Source organism: Rutidosis leptorrhynchoides, chromosome 8 (assembly GCF_046630445.1).
Source record: "Rutidosis leptorrhynchoides isolate AG116_Rl617_1_P2 chromosome 8, CSIRO_AGI_Rlap_v1, whole genome shotgun sequence".
Classification (NCBI taxonomy): Eukaryota; Viridiplantae; Streptophyta; class Magnoliopsida; order Asterales; family Asteraceae; genus Rutidosis; species Rutidosis leptorrhynchoides.
Genome location: NC_092340.1, coordinates 358,201,735 through 358,229,184, shown reverse-complemented (window position 1 = coordinate 358,229,184; position 27,450 = coordinate 358,201,735). Strand labels below are relative to the sequence as shown.

The window sequence follows — 27,450 nt, the reverse complement described above, 5'->3', positions numbered from 1 at the left end:
CCCGATAGATCTATCTTTAGGATTCGCGCCTACCAGTTCATAAACCAATAGTTAAAGTTACTAAGCTAGGGGATTTTTGATTCAAACCCATGTAGAACGTAATTTTAGTCACTTGTGTCCATAACGTAAATCATTTATAAAAATTGCGCATGTATTCTCAGCCCAAAAATATTTAGAGTTTAAAAGGGGACTATATACTCACCTAATGTATTTTGTAGTAAAAATACATATAACATCATTGATCACGTATAAGGTTGGCCTCGGATTCACGAACCTATATCACGTATATATATTAACACATAATTGAAGTCAAATAATTTCACCTATTAATTATATAATACTTATATAATAAATGTTAATGTTTATTTACTATTTTATGAAATTTTAATATAATTATATATATCAAATATTTTTATATGTAGTTAGAAATATTGTTAATAATACTAATAATAATAAAAATGATAATTTAAATAATAATGAAAATTTTAATAATAATAATAATAATAATAATAATAATGATAATAATAAATTAGAAACTACCTTAGGAAAGGGTTCAAAAATATATTGCGCCTCATGCAAGGCTCGAACCCCCGACCTCTAGAAAACCGTCCCAACACTCAAACCAACCAAGCTACCATGTATTTCTGTTATTATACGACCCATAAATATCTATAACCCGGTCCAACATGGGATACTCGACCCAACAACAAACAGAAAATGGCAGCCCAACAGCACACTCTTACGGCCCAACTACTCAATAATTTGGAACCCGTTTTCAACCCAATTAAACAAAAAAAAAAATATAAACCGATCAGAGATTATCCAGCTGGATTCCATTGAATATCAAACATCGACTTTTACATCATTATCATCAAAATTAGTTTATTATTTACCATCATCATCAATAAAACCGGATCATCATCGCTTAATATCACGGTCGTTATCATCTTCTCTAAATTCCGTTATCATTTTCATTAGGGTTTCGTCAGGGTTTCATCAGCAACACATCTTCATCAATTTCATATCTGTAATTGATAAAAGAAAGGTGCAGCAACAATACCAGACGAGTTGCAGGTGAAAGTTTCGATTATCACAGAAAACTATAGGTCAGTTCGATCTTAATTATATTCCTACCCCATCCGTTATTTTATGTAACCCTATATCATCGATCTATGTCTTATCGTTAATTATTACTTCATCTAGATCATCCTTATTCGTTTAAACTCAGTAACTAAAAATGGGTTTCGAATAAATAGAAGGAAACACAGAAAACAAGAGGTGGCTCGTGGTATTTGGTTTTGGTGAATAGAGGATAGAAGCAGGAACCTAGATGTTACAGTAGCAGGTTATACGGATTCGACGGTTTGGTGATTTCATGGTAGTTGTTGTGTCTTTCTTGGGTAATAGGGGTGGTTGTAAGTGGCGTGTATAGGTGGTTTAGTGGTGGTGGGATCGTACAGCAACATGTGTGTAAACGAGTAACAGGTTATGATGATGAATAAGGTGGTTTTTGCCAAAAATTTAAGAACAGAGGGTTTATCGAGTTTGTTCACAAGTTTCTGAGTTCTGTTTTTATTTTATGAACGAACAATGAAATGGCCTATGTCGTGCAGGTAATAAAGCTGATGATATCCGAATGATTGAAGAGACAAACACCATATATCACGGTTGTCTCATAGTGAAGAAGGAATCCTTCGTACAAGAAAGAAGAAAAAAAATAAAGTTTGAAAGAGATTGATATGAATTCGTTGATGTATCTGTCTGTATATATCGACATATATCTGAGTTTATCTGATTTTTATGTATCTTAATCAGTATTTATATTTTTATATTTAATTCCTATTAATAAATATTAATAATAATAATATTGTTAATGTTATACAACACATACTAATAACACTAATAAATAGAAATACTGTATAAAGATAATTAATAATTTTAATAATAATATTGGTTCTTAACATTATAATTCGTGATGGTAATATTTGTTTATAATATTATAACAATTTAAATGTGCCAAATTTTTATCTCATATAATATTTATACTACTGATATTAATATTAATATTTATTTTAATAACAATCAAAAATTTAATATTATATTTTACCTCGTAATTTACATATTAAAATCACACTTTATTAATTATATAATATTTAATATTTATAAAATATATACCACATATATTTAATAGCTATCCCCTTTTAACAATATACATATGGTATTATTTATGCATAGATATCTCATATATTAATTATAAATATTGCAACACATAAACTCAAAGTATAATATTATATATCTAATACTTTTCTACCGTTGACAATTTATGTTAAAAAAAAATCAATTTCACTTAATATACTCTATATATTTCAAAATAACAGGTTTTAGTTATTTTAAGTTATCTTTCTAAATCTCATAATAGTTCATTAACATTTCAAATTTATTATCTATAACTATTTATATCTACATTTAGGTTTGCAATTAAAGGTTCGTGAATCATCAGGCATGATCAAAGGGTGACAGATTTCATGAAAATAGATTTCAAGGTTTTCGAGACTCAAAATTACAGATTTTGCTTATCGTGTCGGAAATATATATAGTTAATAGTTTAAATTTGGTTGGAAATTTCCGGGTCGTTACAGTACCCACCCGTTAAAGAAATTTCGTCCCCGAAATTTGGTAGAGGTTGTCATGAATAACAATAGAAATGTTTTCATGACGAATATGAGGTAATAATGGAGTTTTATCAGTATTAAGAAATATAGATAAAACAATTCGATTAAATTAAGCGCACGAGTGAATCTATCACAAAAGAGTGAAATGAGTAAGTAAATATATTCGTTTCAACCAATGACGTGGTTATTATTGACTTCCGGGATTTAAGGGATTTAAAGAAAATCTTACGTAATAAGATTTGATTTTTCGGCGATCAGGATTTTCTTTGATTTATTGCGGCAATTGGTTTCGATTTCTTTGTCGGATATTTCACTATCAATCCACCTATTCGTTTCTTCTCCCGTCCTCGAGTCAAGCGAGCAATGATCCGAAATTCGTAGGTATAAAATTCGAAATGAACGTAGCTAATGCTCTAAGAAGGAAATGGTAATGAAACGATTTTGATTTGTTAAATTATCAGATTATCCTGGAAAAGATAATATGTTCCTAATATGTTTGGGAATTGGATAGAATGTAAGAGCCGTGTAACATGGCACATGATGACGGTACTGTGAATCATCACATTCCATTAGAATCTTAACATGACTTACTGTAATATAATGAAGTTGATCAAGTTTCATTATATTATACTAATTCATGCATCAGTTCCCAACACCACTTCAGAACATTCCTATTTTAAACTTGAAGGTTTCAGAATTAGAAATTAACACAGTTGTAACGCAGATGTTACGAAGAGATACATGATTTCATATAAGAATAGTTGTGAGAGTATTTCCAGAAATATGGAGGATATGTATAACGGAAGATATGAAATTATCTTATAATATCTAAGATAAGATGATGATGAAAAGTTTAGAATAAGGAGTAGAGTTCTTACTAACGGTTTTAGCAGGCACTAAATCGCTTAGATTCTTTGAAGTCAAACTTATTCTTTGTGATTTGTCCACAACCTCCTTCATACTTTACTCAATTCGTTTTCCAATTCTCAACCTTCTCTTTTTCTGAGCTTTACCAACATACTGTACTTTATCGTCAAACTTTTGACTGTTAAAGTCGTTTACAGTTTTTGCTGCTTCATCAGCATCTCAAGAACTACTTCATAGTCCAGGATGTTTTTCAGAAACTTCACATTCGAAATATATAATTATTATAGATAGACGTTTTTGGTATAACTGGGAGAATTTTTACGAGATTTTCAAAATACTGATTGCGGATTTCGCCAAAGAGATATCTAGTTGCTGGTACGTCTGCTGATGATGTTGTGAAATATAAAAGGTTCTCCGGTAATAACGACGAAAGGACAAGGTATAAATATCGAAATTATAATAGGAGTAGTCTCACTGAGAAGTCGAAGTGGAGCTGTGACAAAATTAGCTTCCTGAAAAGAAATTGTAGGGTTGTTTTTGCTAATAAATGACAAAGAATTCAACACGGTATGTGTTAAACTATGAATTTGGATTCGAAAGTTTTTCAGGTGCATAAATATTTTCTTCCGTAGATGAAGTGCGGTTGGTTCATCTTTCCGATCGAGGTGTTTTTAAGAATCATGAAAAATTGTGAATGCGAATTGTAATTATCAAGATTCGAATGAGGTTTAATATAGAATCAAGTGGCAAACTTGAAGATTAGTTTAGTTTCATATGTTATAATCAATATTTTAATTCATTTTACTTATCCATAGTTAGCAGTCTATTAGTCCGATTGTCCAATGGTCCAATAGTTCAATAGTTCAATATATTCATATATAATTTAATATACATAATTAATACGTATCGTGACCCGTGTACCGGTCTCAGTGTCGATCACAACTCAAAGTATATGTATTTTGGAATCAACTCCGACCCTGTATAGCCAACTCTCACCTTCACATATAGAGTGTCTACGGTTGTTCCGAAATATATATAGATGGGTCAATATGATAAATCGAAACCTTGTATACGTGTCCCGTTATTTAAAATGCGTAAAAATAAATAACAGAAATTAAATGACGATAAATAAAATTGCGAGAATGTAAATTGCGATAATATAAATTGCAATAAATTAAATGTTAATCAGTTAGCTGGGAACAGTTAGCTAGGAACAGTTAGCGTGAAATCTTAACAATATTTCAATTAGTTAATATGTTTGTTTCTAACAAATTTTTATTTTGTCCAATGTTTTCTTCATTATGCCACTTGTTGGATTCTGATAGGTCAAAATCCAAATATGAAATTTGAATGAAAATGGTTATTCTGGGGTGAGCGGATACGAATATTGGTGGTTGTAAGTAGGATAATAGAAAATCGTTGAATCAGATTCGAAAAATGTACAGTGTAACTTATTAATGTGAATTCTAAATATTCCTCGGGTACTACCCACCCGTTAAAATATTTTCTTCATTAACAGTTTGTACAAAGGGAATTTTTATTTTTATTTTTTTTTTTTAATTACAATCTTTCTGAAAATATACTTGCATATATATTTTCTTCAGATGTAATCGTAGATTTAATGAGTCAATAAAATATTAAACTCATTTGGTTTATCGTTAATACTGGATTACATAATTTCTAAAACATTAGAGATTACATAATCGCCATGTCGAACGAAGATAAATGAAGTAGAACGATACGTAAAGCGAAGATAATCGACGTAGAACGATATGTAGAACCAAAATAAAGTGGATAGAGCGACACGTAGAACGGTGATTGTACTCGAGGTGTAATTTGTGACGTTGATGATGGTGATGCTGTTGATGGTGCTGGTACTGAAGATTGCGATGTTGATGTTACTGGAGGTACTGGTTATGCTGCCGGTGCTGCCGCTGGTGTTTGTAACCTTCGCACCAAATTCTCCAAAACCATTACTCGAGCACGTAGTTCGTTAACTTCTTATATTATGTCGAGATGATTGACGATTGAAACGAGCGGGTGAGTAAGATTCGAAATATGGGATAGTATGTAATTGTGATGAGATACTCGGAAAAGGAAAAGAGAAAATGGTTTCTCGAACAGGTTTGCCGGTAAGTGTTTTAGGTTCATCGCCAAGAGGGCAATTTGGTGGATGAAAGGGATCTTCGATGTGAAATGATCTTCGGATATCGGATGATATTCTAGATATATAGAATATCTATACATATAATACTAAAGATTTCATAGACTACCGAGGAACCTACGGCATATGTCAGGCAAGTCTACAAATGTGCTAAGATATGAATTATCAGATACGTTAAGATAAGAATTTTGTCTATACACTATCGATGCACTAAATGCAGTAAGACGTGTCTAGACTTAAGAATGATAAGCAGGTAATTTCCTAAGAATGATAAACAGATGGTTTCCAACTAGAATGATAAGCAAAACTTTTTGACATGTAGACACGGTCAAAGTCCAGACTCATTAATGCATCCTAACAACTATCAGTTAGACACACTAATGTAAGACCTGGTTCGCTAAGACCAACGCTCTGATACCATTCTGTCAAACCCCGTCCAAGTCCCCCTGGACGAAATCATCAATATCTGGTCCCATTGCGATGATCGACTCCAAGTAATGTCCTTAATATGAGATAATGTACAGCGGAAGACTTAATTCGTACCTGAGAATAAACATGCTTTAAAACGTCAACATAAAGTTGGTGAGATATATATGTTTGATGCTAGCAGCGTTATAATTATGGACCACAAGATTTCATATATAAAAATGTAATACACTCGCAAGTGTATGAAAAGCATTCCAAGCAATGGGCACCCGGTAACTAGCCTTAACAAGAGTGTGTACCCCTGAGTTATAATAATTTGTGCACCGAATTAAGTGCGTTCCGTTAACCTCGAAGTACTAAACACCCGTTCTTCTAGTTCAGTAGTGACTAGAACAACATCTGGGTGGGGGTGTAAAACCCGATAGATCTATCTTTAGGATTCGCGCCTACCAGTTCATAAACCAATAGTTAAAGTTACCAAGCTAGGGGATTTTTGATTCAAACCCATGTAGAACGTAATTTTAGTCACTTGTGTCCATAACGTAAATCATTTATAAAAATTGCGCATGTATTCTCAGCCCAAAAATATTTAGAGTTTAAAAGGGGACTATATACTCACCTAATGTATTTTGTAGTAAAAATACATATAACATCATTGATCACGTATAAGGTTGGCCTCGGATTCACGAACCTATATCACGTATATATATTAACACATAATTGAAGTCAAATAATTTCACCTATTAATTATATAATACTTATATAATAAATGTTAATGTTTATTTACTATTTTATGAAATTTTAATATAATTATATATATCAAATATTTTTATATGTAGTTAGAAATATTGTTAATAATACTAATAATAATAAAAATGATAATTTAAATAATAATGAAAATTTTAATAATAATAATAATAATAATAATAATGATAATAATAAATTAGAAACTACCTTAGGAAAGGGTTCAAAAATATATTGCGCCTCATGCAAGGCTCGAACCCCCGACCTCTAGAAAACCGTCCCAACACTCAAACCAACCAAGCTACCATGTATTTCTGTTATTATACGACCCATAAATATCTATAACCCGGTCCAACATGGGATACTCGACCCAACAACAAATAGAAAATGGCAGCCCAACAGCACACTCTTACGGCCCAACTACTCAATAATTTGGAACCCGTTTTCAACCCAATTAAACAAAAAAAAATAAAAATATAAACCGATCAGAGATTATCCAGCTGGATTCCATTGAATATCAAACATCGACTTTTACATCATTATCATCAAAATTAGTTTATTATTTACCATCATCATCAATAAAACCGGATCATCATCGCTTAATATCACGGTCGTTATCATCTTCTCTAAATTCCGTTATCATTTTCATTAGGGTTTCGTCAGGGTTTCATCAGCAACACATCTTCATCAATTTCATATCTGTAATTGATAAAAGAAAGGTGCAGCAACAATACCAGACGAGTTGCAGGTGAAAGTTTCGATTATCACAGAAAACTATAGGTCAGTTCGATCTTAATTATATTCCTACCCCATCCGTTATTTTATGTAACCCTATATCATCGATCTATGTCTTATCGTTAATTATTACTTCATCTAGATCATCCTTATTCGTTTAAACTCAGTAACTAAAAATGGGTTTCGAATAAATAGAAGGAAACACAGAAAACAAGAGGTGGCTCGTGGTATTTGGTTTTGGTGAATAGAGGATAGAAGCAGGAACCTAGATGTTACAGTAGCAGGTTATACGGATTCGACGGTTTGGTGATTTCATGGTAGTTGTTGTGTCTTTCTTGGGTAATAGGGGTGGTTGTAAGGGGCGTGTATAGGTGGTTTAGTGGTGGTGGGATCGTACAGCAACATGTGTGTAAACGAGTAACAGGTTATGATGATGAATAAGGTGGTTTTTGCCAAAAATTTAAGAACAGAGGGTTTATCGAGTTTGTTCACAAGTTTCTGAGTTCTGTTTTTTATTTTATGAACGAACAATGAAATGGCCTATGTCGTGCAGGTAATAAAGCTGATGATATCCGAATGATTGAAGAGACAAACACCATATATCACGGTTGTCTCATAGTGAAGAAGGAATCCTTCGTACAAGAAAGAAGAAAAAAAATAAAGTTTGAAAGAGATTGATATGAATTCGTTGATGTATCTGTCTGTATATATCGACATATATCTGAGTTTATCTGATTTTTATGTATCTTAATCAGTGTTTATATTTTTATATTTAATTCCTATTAATAAATATTAATAATAATAATATTGTTAATGTTATACAACACATACTAATAACACTAATAAATAGAAATACTGTATAAAGATAATTAATAATTTTAATAATAATATTGGTTCTTAACATTATAATTCGTGATGGTAATATTTGTTTATAATATTATAACAATTTAAATGTGCCAAATTTTTATCTCATATAATATTTATACTACTGATATTAATATTAATATTTATTTTAATAACAATCAAAAATTTAATATTATATTTTACCTCGTAATATACATATTAAAATCACACTTTATTAATTATATAATATTTAATATTTATAAAATATATACCACATATATTTAATAGCTATCCCCTTTTAACAATATACATATGGTATTATTTATGCATAGATATCTCATATATTAATTATAAATATTGCAACACATAAACTCAAAGTATAATATTATATATCTAATACTTTTCTACCGTTGACAATTTATGTTAAAAAAAAATCAATTTCACTTAATATACTCTATATATTTCAAAATAACAGGTTTTAGTTATTTTAAGTTATCTTTCTAAATCTCATAATAGTTCATTAACATTTCAAATTTATTATCTATAACTATTTATATCTACATTTAGGTTTGCAATTAAAGGTTCGTGAATCATCAGGCATGATCAAAGGGTGACAGATTTCATGAAAATAGATTTCAAGGTTTTCGAGACTCAAAATTACAGATTTTGCTTATCGTGTCGGAAATATATATAGTTAATAGTTTAAATTTGGTTGGAAATTTCCGGGTCGTTACAACCTTGCTACAACACTTATAGGCAGTGTACCTAATCGTACAGTAGTGTAGTTTTTAGTAAGTCCGGTTCATTCCACAGGGAGACTTAAACTAGTTCAACGCTATATTTTTAAAAACTATATTTGTAAAAATACAAAAATATATATAAGTAGTATTATTATTATAAAAGGGGGTTTTTACCGTTTAATGACCGGTTTGTCGATTTTAAAACTTTTAGTCGCAGATAAAACTTAATGTAAAATATTAAAAATAAATATAACTTAATTTAAAGCGTAAAGTAAATAACGATAATGAAATTGCGATAATTAAAAGTGCGATAAAATAAAATTGCGATAATTAAAGAGTACGATAATTAAAAATGCAATTAAATAAAATGACAATAAATAAAAGTTCGATAATTAAAAGTGCAATTAAATATGAAATATAAGAATTATGCTTATTTAAACTTCCATAATCATGATGTTTGACGTGTTATTTTTAGTTTATTCTCATGGGTTAATTGTCCTTTGTCCTGGATTATTCGATATGTCCATACGGATTTGTCCATAATAGTCCATCAGTCATAATCATAAAGTACGAAAGTCTTCGTCAAATTATTCTTATTCCCGAAGTTAAATATTCCAACTAATTGGGGAATCGAATTGTAACAAGGTCTTAATACTTTGTTTAATGAATACACCAGGTTATTGACTGCGTGAAGTCCAAGGTTTTACTACTTTGTTAACAATTACACCAATTACCCTTGAATGTAATCCACCCCTGTTTCAACAAGTCTATTAACTATTAATCCAGTTCCGTGTCCGGTAAAATGAACAATTATTGGTATTTATAGATATCCCACCCACCGTACCCAGTCAAGCGTATGTGGTTATATATAAATACGTCAAATTATAAGTCTATATATTAAATCAACGAGGTATCATTTAGTTAATATAAAACCCATTAATAGCCCATAGTCTAATTTCCACAAGTGTCGTTCTTTTATCCAAACCCCAATTATGGTACAAAGCCCAATTACCCAATTTTAATATTTAGCCCAACATCACGATTACTTCGGCATTAAATAAGCATAATAATAACTTAGCTACGAGACATTAAATTAAAAATAACATTAACCATAACTTACAGTGATTAAAAATAGCGTAGCGTTACACGGACAGAATTTCGACTTATACCCTTACAACATTCGCTAACATACCCTTATTATTAGAATTTAAAATTAAAATTAAAATTAAAATTATAATATAAATATATATATATATATATATATATATATATATATATATATATATATATATATATATATATATATATATATATATATATACATATACGTGATAGATAGAGAGATGGATGGATATATGGTAAAAACTGAGCCAAAACACGCGAATTTATAGCATGTGGCCTGGATTTCAGGGCCATGCGATCGCATGGAAAATAAGCCTACAGGCCATGCGATCGCATGGAGGTAGGTATCAGCTCACACTCCTTTATTTTCTTGTTTGCCAACATTTATAATATATAATATAATATATATATATTAATTTTAAGAATTAATTATATATTATATTATATTCATGTGCATAGTTGACTCATAATTTTTAGTCCGTTGCGTCGAGCGTTGAGAGTTGACTCTGGTCCCGGTTCCGGATTTTCGAACGTCCTTGCGTACAATTTAATATCTTGTATTTTGCGTTTCGCGTCTTGTACTCTTGTAATTTCGAGACGTTTCTCATCAATAATTTGAACCATTTGATTGTACTTTGTACTTTTGAGCTTTTTGGTCGTTTGCGTCTTCAATTCGTCGAATCTGTCTTTTGTCTTCACCTTTTATTATTTAAACGAATATTACTTGTAAATAGAACAATTGCAACTAAAAGCTTGTCTTTCTTGAGGGATAATGCTATGAAATATATGTTCGTTTTTAGCATTATCAAATATTCACACACTTGAGCGTTGCTTGTCCTCAAGCAATATAGTCTTGAAATAAAAATACTAGAATCACTTCTTTATTCTTCACACTTTGTACATCAGTGATTTCTATACGGCGGTATAAACAATGGTAGTAACGTTGTGGTTTACACATGACTATAAAAATTTAGATCCTTTAAGGAAATTGGATCTTTATGAAAACATTTGATCTTTTGAAAATTTAATCTAGCTTTTTCCCTAGATAAGTTTTCCGGAATAACCCTTCACCGGTGATTGCAAATTGTTTTTGTGGGTTTGGTGGGTTTCATATTTGAAAATTTTAGCTCAAAACTTATGGTATTGTGTCACCCACTTGCTAACCTTGTATTGGGAAAGCAACAAGTCCAGTATACTTGCTCCGTATATTACCTTTCGGTAAACTACCGTCCGGTTGTAAAGGAAAGCGTTGAACAAGCAACTGTTAAGGCAATGTCCCCTGACATGCTTTTAATTATGGTCTATAATGTGTCGGATGCAATTATTATCCTTTGTAGGAGAAATAGTAAAGCTCACCCTTATAGTTTTTCGGTTTGGCACAAGGTCATATCTTCGACCATGCTATGCAACCACCGTTCTTACGGTTGACACTCGATTTGGTTCAGGTGACCTAATGAATTCCAGGTGAATTCCTAGGATTTTACGTTCAATGGTAATGAACGCATTGAAAATGGGTTTTCAGAAAACAAATCGGTTTGTAATTTTGATCAAAATATTTTCTCGTTCAAGCTCGAGTTTAGATATCATCGAATTCCATGAGTTTGTAATTCTCAATCTTTAAGGTCAATCTCAAGGATTGAGTAATATCAGGCTTAAAAGCTGATTTTTAATCTTTAAGGAGATTATCCTTTCTGGGGGTCTGATTCATTAGTCTTATCAAGCTAATTTGCACGGCGTCCTCCCCATTTTACGAGACAGATCCTCTCATGGTTAGGATAAGTCTAACCACTTGGCGACCCTATTTGATGCTGAGGTCCGTGGATTTCCTGCTGATTTTAGAGATGACTTTTCTAGATTTTTCGTCAACCTACAGCTGGTCTGGACGACAACTTCCTGACCTAAATCAAGAAGCGCGTTTCTTTTTCGGAAGACTTACTTCCTTTTAATGATGGAACTAGTTTTAGGACCCGTGAAAACACGGGTTTGTTGAAAAATCATTGGATAAAACTTATGAAATAAGTGTAGAGATGAAAAAAAATTACCGTTAAAAATTAAGAAGAAACACAACATTAAAAAAAAACATCAATATTCAATATCACTTCTGATCCATGTACTCAGATGATTAATGCTACATATGCTTTTCACAATACTACCAACAACATGCTATATATTATGTGTCAAATCACACCATATACATTTATATTATCTCCATTGAATCCCACAAAAATTACACCATATAGGTAATAGGTTATCTCTGTTGAATCCGAAATAAATCTTCAATACTAAACTTGGTACTTTTGTATCTCTTTTGTCTCATTTGTGAGCTGCTATTACTTTAAGCATCTATACACTTTACCTTAATTGTCCCTTTTACTTTCCCTTGACTTACCAAACTGTTTCATAGTGATTCTAATAATAAAAAAATGTTGCAGTAACCCAAATACATGTAACAATACTCACTATCAATCTTCATTCACACGAACACGTCCTACTGCCAAACCATACTCAAACTTTACACAGCAACACCAAAACGAAAATAAACACTTCCAGTCAGGTTCTTCACTGTATAATTGCTTTAGTTAGACCCAAGCAACTTGATTTTGAAATATATCCACCTCTTTTGCCCTTGCATCATTGTATAATTGTTTAAAGTGATCTTTTATAAGAATAATGTTCAATATTCAATAATAGCTGAAATTAAGACTATCATCAACAAATAAATCTTAAAAGGTATTATACGTACCTTATTTCCATTCATTAAATGATCCATCTTTCAAGTGTGTATTATTTACATCTACATTGTACTCCGTAATTTGGAAATTATAAACATGACCTAATTAGTGAATCAAAATCCTAAAAGGTAAACCAAAAGAAATTACCATCATCAAATCAATCTTAAAAGGTCAGAAAATAAAAGTTCAAGAACATCCAATCCTCCACCTTTTGATTTCTAATTTAGTACTCGACACAGTTGCAATTCAATTTTTACTTGCAAATGATAAGTTACATTCTTTTTACCTTTATAGTACCACCAATATAACAAAAAATAATATTAAACACTTTAGAAGTACACTGAAAAATTGTAATCCTTACTTGAACTACTCTTGGGATCACGTAATCGTGGCAGCAAGTCTAAGCACTTATAAATTACATTTACTTAACCATTCATACTTAAAAAAAAAAAAAAAAAAATTCTTTGACATCCAACTAATACAAATCAAAATCATGAAAGGGAATATGTATAGTTATACCTTATATTGGATGAAAAATTCCACATTCTTAACCAACGAAATCAAATATGAGATTACAACTACATAAACAAAACCTAAACCTGAGATTAGGAAAAAAAGAAACATAAAATGATATATAAAAAATTTGAAGCAAAACGATGATAGTACATAAAGGGATAAACAAAAGCTTATGACAACGATAACTACTAACAAAGAACCCAATTAATTCAGGACTTATATATAAATAGACAATCAATATCAAGATCAAACCCTAACCTACAAACGCAATACTTAAACTTATAATTTTGAAATTAGCTAAAAGAATAAATATCTGACCTCTTTTTTGGAGAAAACATCAGATTTGAACATTGAGGAATAAGGTGAAGTTAAAAACGGTGAGTGATAAGAAATGGAGTAGAGAATAGTTATAAAGGGAGTGGCTCAATATTTTGGGCAGTGAAATAATTTACCCATCTAATAGGATAAAGAGGCGTGATGGACACTTCCATTTTTCAATGTTTGATTACCTGTATTTAAATTTACCTAATTTAAATCTATAATATTAATATTAATCACAATGATAGTAATTGAATATATTATATAAATTATTAATTAATTTTTCATTAATCATTTGGATATTACTTATGACATCATTTTTACTTTTTTTTAGTTCCCACATTAGATTTCTATCCAATTAGAAGATGCCAACTCAGCATAATTACATCACCTAAAACTCCCATTTAAATGATAGAATAGATTGATTCATCGTGTAGATCCATCTTTCTTTCAAATATATTACAGTAAATCGGGTAAAACTGATTAGTTTAGTCTAAAGCAAAAGTATCTTCAATTATTTGTTACAAAAATATGTGATATATGTTTTAAATAACTTGGTAAATTTTTCTCACACTTGGCTTTTATTTTCCTTTCTTTGCCTTTTTATTGTCCTCTATTTCATTTTAAATGAATTTTAACATTTTGGTTTGTTTCTCAATTTATGTCCTTTCCGAGGTAACAATAATTTCGGTGTTAACACCTAGTTTTATCGTTCATAAATATGTATAAACATGATTTTGAGTTCATTTAATTGAAAATTTTGAAAATTTTACTAGAATTGGGTAGTCAGTATATAAGACTAGGGCTGTTCTTTATTATCAGAGAGCACTAGATTCTAATACAACTACTGCGTTACTATTATTTTTAATGGTAACCAAGTGTATAAATTTAAAAATTTTAAAAATCCGAAAGAATTTAACCCCTTCCCACACTTAAGATCTTGCAATGCCCTCATTTGCAAGAAATCAGTAACAATTTAAATTATTGAGGGTGTTTAGCGTAGAAAAATGATTAAATTTTACCAAAGTTTCCAAGCATATTGGCGTTTGTTTTAAAAGCAAAGATTTTTGAGTTTTTTTTTAAATATTTTTGGCATACTTTAATTCAATAAGATTAAAAATAATGATAATAAAATTTCTCGTCCCTCCTTTGGGTAAAGCAATTTCGGTTCAACGACCTAGTTTTCAACTCACGACGAATTTTTAGATATCAAAATTTTTAACTTAATGAAATAAAGTAAATTTTTATTTTTAAATTCACACCAAACTTAAATTTAAAATACATAAAATTAAAAATTAACACCAAATTCATATTATGTTTTTATACATACAAACTTATATTAAAAATATTAATTTTTTTAAATATTTACAAACTTAAATATATTGATTCTAGAAAGTTTACAATATTAATTTAATATTTATATATTAATTTTAAAAACATGGTAAAAAAAAATAAAATTAAAAATCTTTTTGGTCTTTTATCCCACTTTAATCAATCAAATATTATCAAAAATATACGCCCCTCTTTTCGGTAAAGTAATTTCGGTTTCATAACCTAGTTTAACTCATGACGAATTTTTGAAATATTTTGGGTTGAATGATTAAAGATATTTATACATTAAGAGTAAACGGTAAATTTCGCAGTGATGTAATAAATTTTTGTATGATATCAATAATTTCGGTCGCAAAACCTAATTTTATTGAATACCAATTTAATACTTTATAACGAACGATTTAGCGTTTATTATCAAAAGGTTAAAAACAATAAAAATAAACATAAAAACTGTACATACTTACCTGTGAAATAGAATTCTTAGTGACCTGCTTTAGCCCACTCATATGATAGTCGGACTAATTGGTTTTCCATAGCTACATAGGCGTAACCTCGAGCATTCAACGTTTTTTCTTCGAAACATACGAACGGTCCATCTATGCATAAAGTAACGAATTCGGTATTGGAATATGTCTGATTCGTCGAGCATTTTCCTTCGTGTGACAATTTTCCGCATTTGTGACATCTTTCAAGGTGTCGTGCTCTTCTTTTCGCTGCGGATTTTGATTTTCCTTTACCAAAATGTAACTTATTATTTTCGTTCCTGGATTCTTTTCTTACTCCGTCCAATTTGCCTCTGATTAATGATGCCAATTCACTTGGAAGGGTGTCATTATTCCGTTTAGTTATTAAAGCGTGTAGCATTAGACCATGGTTTAGTTCACAGGAAGTCTTCATCTCGTAAAACTTAAAAAAAATAAAAATTCAGAATGGGGGGAGAGGACTAGTTCTTTAGGGTCTGCTAGGGAAAGACCATTCAGATTCCATTTTCGAGAACTACACGAAAACAGAAAATCTAACTCTAACAGAAATACATATTACCCTAAAAAGATTCGAACCTCCCCACACTTAGTTAGCTGTGGTGTTGAAATTGTGATTAACTTCGTTGTTAACTTCCATCGGATCATGTACGTAATGTTTAACTCTGTGACCATTAACTTTAAATTCAATCATATTTGAATTTATTAACTCTATTGTTCCGTATGGGAAAACTCTTTTGATTATAAATGGTCCAGACCATCTTGATTTCAATTTTTTCAGGAAATAGTTTTAATCGTGAATTAAAAAGAAGAACTCTGTCTCCTTCTTTAAATTCTTTTGAACTTCTGATTCTTTTATCATGCCATTTCTTCGTTCTTTCTTTATAGATTAACGAATTTTCGTATGCTTCATGTCTTAATTCTTCTAATTCGTTTAGTTGACTTAACCGTAGACGTCCAGCTTCATGTAAATCAAGATTACATGTCTTCAAAGCCCAAAATGCTTTGTGTTCAATTTCTACTGGAAGATGACATGCTTTTCCGTAAACGAGTTTAAAAGGTGTGGTTCCAATTGGAGTTTTGTAGGTTGTTCTAAAAGCCCAGAGTGCATCCTCCAATTTCATAGACTATTCCTTCGGATTTGATCCTACGGTTTTCTCTAGAATACGTTTTAATGCTCGGTTGGTATTTTCAACTTGTCCACTTGTTTGTGGATGATATGCGGTGGAGATTTTATGAGTTACTCCATATCTTTTGAGAACTTTCTCAAGTTGATTATTACAAAAATGAGTACCCCGATCACTTATTAAAGCTTTCGGTGTTCCAAACCTTGCAAAAAGACGTTTTAAAAAGTTGACTACAACTCGTGCATCGTTAGTCGGGAGAGCTTGTGCTTCCGCCCATTTAGATACATAATCAATGGCAACGAGAATGTAGAGATTATTATGAGATTTTGAAAATGGACCCATAAAGTCAATACCCCAAATGTCAAATACTTCACATACTTGAATGACATTTTGTGGCATTTCATCACGTTGACTTATTTTTCCGGCCCTTTGACAAGCATCACAGGATTTTCAAAGAAGGTGTGCGTCTTTGAAAATTGTAGGCCAATAGAATCCAGCATCGTAAACTTTTCTTGCTGTGAGTTGAGGCCCATAATGCCCTCCTGTTGGTCCTGTGTGACATTGGTTTAATATTTGACTAGCTTCATCTCCGAATACACATCGGCGTATTATTCCATCGGGACAACTTTTAAACAAATGTGGATCTTCCCAGAAATAGTGTTTTATATCGCTAAAGAATTTCTTTCGTTTTTGGTACGATAATTCTTTTTCAAGGAATCCACATACTAAGTAGTTTGCATAGTCTGCAAATCATGGAATTTCATTATAATCTATCTTCAATAGATATTCATCAGGAAAGTTGTCTTGTATGGCCGATTCATTAAGAACTTCTAATTCAGGATTTTCAAGACGAGAAAGATGATCAGCGGCAAGATTTTCTGCTCCCTTTTATCTCGGATCTCAATATCGAACTCTTATAAGAGTAAGATCCAACGGATTAATCTTGGTTTAGCATCTTGTTTTGAAAATAGGTATCTAATAGCAGAATGGTCAGTATAGACCACCGTTTTAGCTAGAACGAGATATGAACGAAATTTGTCAAAAGCAAAGACAATAGCAAGGAGTTCTTTTTCAGTAGTTGTATAGTTCGTTTGTGCTCCTTGTAACGTCTTACTAGCGTAATAAATAGGTTGAAATCATTTTTCAATCCTTTGTCCTAAAACGGCTCCCATTGCAAAATCACTTGCATCGCACATAAGTTCGAATGGTAGATTCCAATTTGGTGTTTTCATGATCGGCGCATTAGTGAGTTTTTCTTTAAGAATATTAAAAGATTTGATGCATTCATCTGAAAATATAAATGGAGCATCTTTTTCTAGGAGTTTATTCATAGGAGTGGTAATTTTAGAAAAATCTTTTATGAAACGTCGGTAAAAACCGGCATGCCCTAGAAAACTCTTAACTCCTCTAACATTGGTGGGATGTGGAAGTTTAGCAATTACATCTACTTTAGCTCTATCCACTTCAATTTCTTCCTTTGAGATTTTATGACCAAGAACGATGCCTTCTTTAACCATGAAATGACATTTCTCCCAATTAAGTACTAGATTTGATTGTTCGCATCTAATAAGCATTCGTTCAAGATTAACTAGACATGATTCAACTGTATCACCGAATACTGAAAAGTCATCCATGAAAACTTCCATGCATTCTTCTATCATGTCGTGAAAAATCGCCATCATGCACCTTTGAAAGGTTGCAGGGGCGTTGCAAAGTCCAAATGGCATGCGTTTGTAAGCAAAAGTACCATAAGGGCACGTAAACGTGGTTTTCTCCTGGTCCTCGGGTGCTATTGGAATTTGAAAGTATCCGGAAAAACCATCAAGAAAACAATAGTAACTATTTCCGGCTAATCTTTCCAACATTTGATCAATGAAAGGTAAGGGAAAGTGATCTTTTCTGGTGGCGTCATTTAATTTTCTATAATCAATATAAACACGCCATCTTGTTACAGTCCTAGTAGGAATAAGCTCATTTTTTTCATTTGTGATGACAGTCATGCCACCCTTCTTAGGTACGCATTGAACTGGGCTTACCCATGGACTATCAGAAATTAGATAAATTAAACCTGCATCAAGCAGTTTAATAATTTCTTTCTTAACAACATCTTGCATATTAGGATTTAGTCTTCGTTGGCGTTGCACATACGTTTTATGACCTTCTTCCATAAGGATTTTATGTGTGCAATACGAAGGACTTATTCCTTTAATATCATGAATTTTCCATGCAATAGCTGGTTTATGAGCTTTTAGCACAGAAATGAGTTGAGATTTTTCATTTTCAGTAAGAGAAGACGATATTATTACAAGTAATTCAGATTCACCATATAAATAAGCATATTTCAAATGGTTTGGAAGTGGCTTTAACTCTAATGTCGGTGGTTCTTCTATCGATGATTTATATCGATATCTGTTTTTAGCATTTGAATTTCTTCTGTTATTGGTTCATATCCATTAGACATTAGTGTAGCTAACATTTCAGTTTCATTAATTGGTTCAGTACCTTCTCCTAAAGAACATTCTCCGGTTCCTTGTAATTCGGGAAATTCTTCTAACAATTCTGCATGTGAATCTATAGTTTGAATATAATAACATGTATCATCTGCAGATTGCGGATGTTGCATAGCTCTATCAACTGAAAAGGTAACACTCTCGTCCTCTATACTTAAGGTCAGTTTCTTACCGAACACATCTATTATTGCTTTGGCCGTGTTTAAGAATGGTCTTCCTAATATGAGAGGAACTTGAGAATCTTCTTCCGTATCCAGAATAACAAAATCTACTGGAAATACTAAAGTACCAACTTTAACTAGCATGTTCTCCATTATCCCTCTAGGTTATTTTACTGATCGATCGGCTAGTCGTATGCTTATTCGTGTTGGTTTCAATTCTCCAAGGTCTAGTTTAGCGTATAGTGAATACGGCATTAAATTTATACTAGCACCTAAGTCTGCCAATGCTTCTATTGAACTAAGACTACCCAGAAAACATGGAATTGTGAAACTTCCTGGATCTAATAATTTTTCTGGTATCTTATTCAAAAGCACTGCAGAACAATTAGCATTCATAGTAACAGCCGAGAGTTCTTCCATTTTCTTTCTATTTGTGATTAGATCTTTCAAGAATTTAGCATATCTAGGCATTCCTGAAATCACATCAATGAAAGGAAAATTGACATTTATCTGTTTAAACATATCCAAGAATTTGGATTGCTAGGCTTTAAGTCTCTTTTTTCTCATTTTACTTGGGTAAGGAAGTGGTGGTTGGTATGGTTTAACATAAGGTTTTGCCTTAACTGTGTTATCTTCATTAACCTTTTCAACTACCGGTTCTTTTTCCTTATCTTGCTCAGATTGTGGTTCTTGTGGAGTAGGAATAGTTTCATCAGAAATTACAGGTATTTCAGGTGGTTTAAGTGTAATACCACTTCTTGTGGTAATGGCTTTAGCTGTTTCATTCCGGGGGTTAGCATTTGTATCAATAGGTAAACTTCCCGGTTTTCTTTCACCTATTAACCTTGCTAGGTTGCTCACTTCTTGTTCGAGATTTTGAATAGAAGCTTGTTAATTTCTAAATGCTTGAGCATTTTATTCATTCGTTTGTTTCTAAGATGTGAAAAACTGCGTTTGAGATTCAACTAGCTTCGACATCATATCTTCTAAATTTGGCTTTTTATCATCGGTTTGTGGTGGTTTGTTTTGAAAAATAGGTCTTTGCTGATTGTAAGTATTATTGGATACTTGTTGATTACTAGGACCCTGTTGATTGTTGTATGGAACATTTCGGTTATAATTCTGGTTTTGATTGTAATTTGGTCTTGGCCGTTGATAATTATTCTGATAATTATTTCCAGGCCTTTGGTTTATGTATGAAATATTCTCTCTTTGTTCCATTGTTAGTTCAATACTGAGACAATCTTTTGTCAAATGTGGTCCTCCACACTGCTCACAACTAATTCGTATTGAGTGAATATCTTTAGTCATCTTTTCCATTCGTCTCTCGACAACATCTATTTTTGCAGAAATGGAATCGAAGTCATGGCTAGAATCGGCTCTAGCTGCTTTAGATGATCTAACGATATATTTTTCTTGGTGCCACTCATGTGAGTGGGAAGCAGTGTTATCAATAATTTTTAAGCGTCAGTTGCTGTTTTCTTCATAATGGAACCACCAGCTGCTATATCTATGTCTTTCCTTGTAGTGATATCGCATCCTTGGTAGAATATTTGTACTATTTGACAGGTGTCTAAACCATGTTGCGGACATCCTCTTAATAACTTTTCAAATCTGGTCCATGCTTCATATAAAGTTTCATTTGGTTTTTGTGTGAACGTAACAATTTCTCCTTGAAGTTTCACTGCTTTAGATGCCGGAAAAAATTGTTTAAAAAAATTTTCAACTAAAACGTCCCATGTATCAATCGCCCCTTCAGGTAATGATTCTAACCAATCTTTGGCTTCTCCCTTTAAAGTCCAGGGAAATAACATGAGATATATCTGTTCATCCTCCACTTCTCTTATTTTAAAAAAAGTACAGATCCTATTAAATGTATGAAGATGTTCGTTTGGATCTTCCTTCGGCGTACCACTAAATTGGCATTGATTTGTTACCATGTGTAGAATTTGTCCTTTGATTTTATAATCTGGCGCATTAATGTCAGGTTGAGTAATTGTGTGACCTTGGCCAGTGCGTTTAGCTCTCATTCGGTCTTCCATACTTAGAGGTTCCAGATTCTCCATAATTGAATTTGTTGAATCTGAATCACTAGAGGATTCTGATTTAATGGTTCGTTCCTCAACAATCTCTGTTTGAATGATTGGTGGTTCCGGAGGAAAGATTAATGGTTCAGGATCTATGAATTGTCCCTGAATATTCTCTGGATTCTCAATTGTGAGGTCGGGTTCAAAAAATGGATTATCAGAAATTTGAATTGGAGTACTTGGTCGACTGGATGACGATTCTAAAGAAAAATCAACGGTGACAATATTTGCTAGATGTCTTGATCGAGTTACAGGTGGTGAACGTACAAAAGGTGGTGAACGTTTTGCTCGGTGCATTCACTGAATATCCTATTAATTTTTAAAAAGAAAGAAAAATTATATAAGTTATCCAATTAATAGACTTTTCTGCTTTTGCCCACGTTTCGAATAGCCAATAGATGCAGTAGGGAGCCAGAACCCTTTAAATCGGAAGCTCACAACTCAGCCACTAACAAATCCTACTATTACTACGAAGCAGAAAATTTGGGATGTCTATCAATTTAACAACTTAAAATAATTTTTCGTTGAAATTTAAAGAAATTTTAGAGAAGAAATAGAAAAAATCTAAGTCCTAAAAACTAGAGTGGCGAAAAATAAGAAAGAAAAAGAGCGCGTCGAAAAACGTCGAAAAATAAAAGGCGTCGAAAAATAATAAAAAGAACGTAGCGCGTTGAAACTTAAAAAGGAACTAAAAACTAAGAATTAAAAGTTACGTCTAAAAATATTAAAGCTTAAAAGAAAAACTATATCCCAACACGGCAATAACTTAAAAAGGTACTAAAATATAAAAAAAAAACGGCGTCGCAAAATTCTAAAGCACTTAAATCTTTGTCTAAATAAAAAGCACTTAAGGGATTTTACGGCAAACCCTAAAAATCTAGAAATAAAAAATAACTATGGCAAAAACTATATCTTAAAACTAATTACGAGCGAAAAATACAAAAATTACGCTAAAACGAATAAAAAGATACAAAATATAAAAATAAACTTAAAGTTGTAAAAAGTACAATTTTATAAAAATATAATTTTTATATTTTTATTTTATAAAAGTATTAATTTATATATATTAATAAAACTAAATAAACTAAATAATACAAATTAATAATAAAACTAAAACTTAATTAATTAAATAACTAAACCCTAATTAGGGTTTTGATTAAATAAAAATAATAATAATATACTCCGTAATAATTGTTGTTACCAGTCAACTCTGGCGTGTCAGACAGGGCCATGCGATCGCATGGTCCTCACGTTGAAAATCCATGCGGTCGCATGGAGTAGGTTTCTGGGCCAGGATATGGGCTGCTACAGTGATCGGGCCGAGTAGGTTTATATTTTTTTTTTCAGTTTTCTGTTTTACATTAATACAAAATATTTAAATAAAATTTATATTTTTACAAACTAAAAAAAATAAAGAAACTTTATAAAACTTATATATTTAACAAACTATTAAAAATATATAATTTTTTATTTTTATTTTTATATTTTTATATTAAAACGTATATTTTTATACAAAGAGCTTAAAAAAAATCTTTTTTTTTATATTAGCGTTGCGCTTTCGGCATTTAACTTTCCCCGGCAGCGGCACCAAAAATACTTGATGTTATGCGAGGGGTATATGAAATAGTATTAATTTTTTACAACGAAATACTATTAAATACGATAAATTTTACACAAGATATTTATTTATTTATAAAATGGATATACCTAAACCTTGCTACAACACTTATAGGCAGTGTACCTAATCGTACAGTAGTGTAGTTTTTAGTAAGTCCGGTTTGTTCCACAGGGAGACTTAAACTAGTTCAACGCTATATTTTTAAAAACTATATTTGTAAAAATACAAAAATATATATAAGTAGTATTATTATTATAAAAGGGGGTTTTTAACGTTTAATGACCGGTTTGTCGATTTTAAAACTTTTAGTCGCAGATAAAACTTAATGTAAAATATTAAAAATAAATATAACTTAATTTAAAGCGTAAAGTAAAAAACGATAATGAAATTGCGATAATTAAAAGTGCGATAAAATAAAATTGCGATAATTAAAGAGTACGATAATTAAAAATGCAATTAAATAAAATGACAATAAATAAAAGTGCGATAATTAAAAGTGCAATTAAATATGAAATATAAGAATTACGCTTATTTAAACTTCCATAATCATGATGTTTGATGTGTTGATTTTTAGTTTATTCTCATGGGTTAATTGTCCTTTGTCCTGGATTATTCGATATGTCCATACAGATTTGTCCATAATAGTCCATCAGTCATAATCATAAAGTGCGAAAGTCTTCGTCAAATTATTCTTATTCCTGAAGTTAAATATTCCAACTAATTGGGGATTCAAATTGTAACAAGGTCTTAATACTTTGTTTAATGAATACACCAGGTTATCGACTGCGTGTAGTCCAAGGTTTTACTACTTTGTTAACAATTACACCAATTACCCTTGAATGTAATCCACCCCTGTTTCAACAAGTCTATTAACTACTAATCCAGTTCCGTGTCCGGTAAAATGAACAATTATTGGTATTTATAGATATCCCGCCCACCGTACCTAGTCAAGCGTATGTGGTTATATATAAATACGTCAAATTATAAGTCTATATATTAAATAAACAAGGTATCATTTAGTTAATATAAAACCCATTAATAGCCCATAGTCTAATTTTCACAAGTGTCGTTCTTTTATCCAACCCTAATTATGGTACAAAGTCCAATTACCCAATTTTAATATTTAGCCCAACATCACGATTACTTCGGCATTAAATAAGCATAATAATAACTTAGCTACGAGACATTAAATTAAAAATAACATTAACCATAACTTACAGTGATTAAAAATAGCGTAGCGTTACACGGACAGAATTTCGACTTATACCCTTACAACATTCGCTAACATACCCTTATTATTAGAATTTAAAATTAAAATTAAAATTATAATATAAATATATATATATATATATATATATATATATATATATATATATATATATATATATATATATATATATATATATATATATATATATATATATATATATATATATATACGTGATAGATAGAGAGATGGATGGATATATGGTAAAAATTGAGCCAAAACACGCGAATTTATAGCATGTGGCCTGGATTTCAGGGCCATGCGATCGCATGGAAAATAAGCCTACAGGCCATATGATCGCATGGAGGTAGGTATCAGCTCACACTCCTTTGTTTTCTTGTTTGCCGACGTTTATAATATATAATATAATATATACATTAATTTTAAGAATTAATTATATATTATATTATATTCATGTGCAAAGTTGACTCATAATTTTTAGTCCGTTGCGTCGAGCGTTGAGAGTTGACTCTGGTCCAGGTTCCGGATTTTCGAACGTCCTTGCGTACAATTTAATATCTTGTATTTTGCGTTTCGCGTCTTGTACTCTTGTAATTTCGAGACGTTTCTCATCAATAATTTGAACCACTTTGATTGTACTTTGTACTTTTGAGCTTTTTGGTCGTTTGCGTCTTCAATTCGTCGAATTTGTCTTTTGTCTTCACCTTTTATTATTTAAACGAATATTACTTGTAAATAGAACAATTGCAACTAAAAGCTTGTCTTTCTTGAGGGATAATGCTATGAAATATATGTTCGTTTTTAGCATTATCATATATATATATATATATATATATATATATATATATATATATATATATATATATATATATATATATATATATATATATAATGGTTAATATCTGTCTAACAATTATGGTCGAGTCATAATGTACCACAATCCTAATCCTCGAGACCGATATGCAAAAGTTAACAGAAATCAGTTTGACTCAAAATGACTTAAAATTTATACATGTCTATTATATAACTTAAATATAGTCGTTATATATATAAATATATTTATCAGATCTTATTAAAGCAAATAATACAAGTCATTTATTAATAAAAATTTATATTAAAATTTATATATGATAAAAAATATTCTTTTATATATCTCAAATAAAATTTATAAGGCTCAGTTAATATCATAAAAAATATAGTGGTATGTATCATTATATTATGTGTGGTAAAAAAATATCTTTGTATCACATATTTATTTGATAAAATAATATTGATAATAATAATAATGAGTAAGGGTTGTATTATTTTGTAATAATAATATTAATAATTATTATTCTACTAATAATAATAATAACAATATTTATATTTACAATAATGATATTATAATAAAATGATAATTCTAATTATGATAATTTTAATAATAATAATACTTTTTAATATTAACTGTAATAATAATATTTTATATAAAAATAATAATTCTATTCAAAATGATAATTTTAATTATAATAATACTAAAATGATAATAATAATAATAATATTTAATAATAACAATGATATTTCTATTAAAATTATAATTTTAATAAAAATGATAGTTTTAATAATAATATTACTTTTAATAATAATAATAACGATAAAACTAATAAAATGATAGTTTTGATAAAAATATTAATTATTTTAATAATAATAATAATAATAATAATATTGATAATATTAATAATAACCTTAATGATAATAACGATAGTAATAATAATAACAATATTTTTTTTTAATGATAATACTATATTAACAACGATAACGATAATAATAATAATATTAATTATTAGATAATAATAATAATGACGATAATAACGACGATAACGATAACGATAACGATAACGATAACGATAACGAAAATGAAGATTGTAATAATAATAATAATCATTTTAATAATAATACTAAAATTAATGATAATTCAGTTGACTATATCTTTTAATCCGTTCATCAAAACCATACGCTTTCTAAATGAAAAGTTATTAATTTTTCGCCAGCTTTCAAACGACATGTATATCATATATCTTATATCGGCAACATACATATTAAATTCATGATTTATCATAAACAATATCACGACAAAAATAAACATTCAAGCATGCATAATCATATATACTCGAGCACTAGTCAGGGATACACTATTAATATTTAAAAGATAAGATATAAATGCTCACGTATCAATATTGTGATTCAATATTGCAGGAAAGTATGTAGACGCAACGGAGATGATAAACACTAGTTTAACTTTACGAGCATACCCCCGATCCATACCCGTAACTTCCATAGCTATAACCCATAATTTCCTTAGCTCTATCCCGCTCGAAAAACTTATTTTGAAATAACTCACCCATGACTCCGTCGTAGTATTTTATATATATAATAATACTTATAGAAATAATATTAATACTACAAGATTAATAATAATAATCTTAATACTAATTACTAATAATATTAATATAAATATAAATAAGATAGATAGTAATACGGAGGAAGTAATATGAATGATAAGTGTGTGTGAACCGAAATCGAACGAGGCTTTATAGAACATTTTTGTCCCAGCTAGCCATGCGATTGCATGGCTCTGATGGGTTATTCCCATGCGATTGCATGGGACCATTTTCCAGCTCACATGTGAATTATTAAGGGCTGCCGACACTCATTTTATATAATATATATTTATTTATTTAATTTATATAATTAATTATATATTATATTATATTCATATGCAATATTGACTTGTAACATTAACTCCAATGACTTGTACGTTGACGTTCGACTTACGTCCCGGTTCCGGTTTCTCGAACGCATTTTCGTACGCTTAGAAAACTTGCACTTTACGTTACGCGACGTGTACCTTTATCAATAATTAGACTTAATCATCGATAGACTATATTACCCAATGTATCACCTTTACATTTGAGTGTTGTGGTCATTTGCTTCTATAAATCAATGTCTCGTTATTTATCAAAGTATATTTAATAATATTATTTTAAATCTAA

At 30.5% G+C, this 27,450-nt stretch overlaps 1 long non-coding RNA gene and 1 other non-coding gene across 3 annotated transcripts; one reads left to right on the top strand and one right to left on the bottom strand.

Annotated features, from left to right (window-relative positions):
* Nucleotides 1–12,341: 12,341 nt before the first annotated feature.
* Nucleotides 12,342–13,969, bottom strand: LOC139862600 (uncharacterized). 2 transcript variants are annotated; one of them, XR_011764225.1, is made up of 3 exons: nt 13,880–13,969; nt 13,057–13,166; nt 12,342–12,938 (listed from the first exon to the last, which is right to left on the bottom strand). It is a non-coding gene; the product is annotated as an uncharacterized lncRNA (long non-coding RNA). The 2 variants fall into 2 exon arrangements; XR_011764224.1 differs by having other exon boundaries at nt 12,342–13,166.
* Nucleotides 13,970–21,063: 7,094 nt separating this feature from the next.
* On the top strand, nt 21,064–21,170 carry LOC139865360 (small nucleolar RNA R71). The gene has a single exon (XR_011764885.1). It is a non-coding gene; the product is annotated as a small nucleolar RNA R71 (small nucleolar RNA).
* The last annotated feature ends 6,280 nt before the right edge of the window (nt 21,171–27,450 follow it).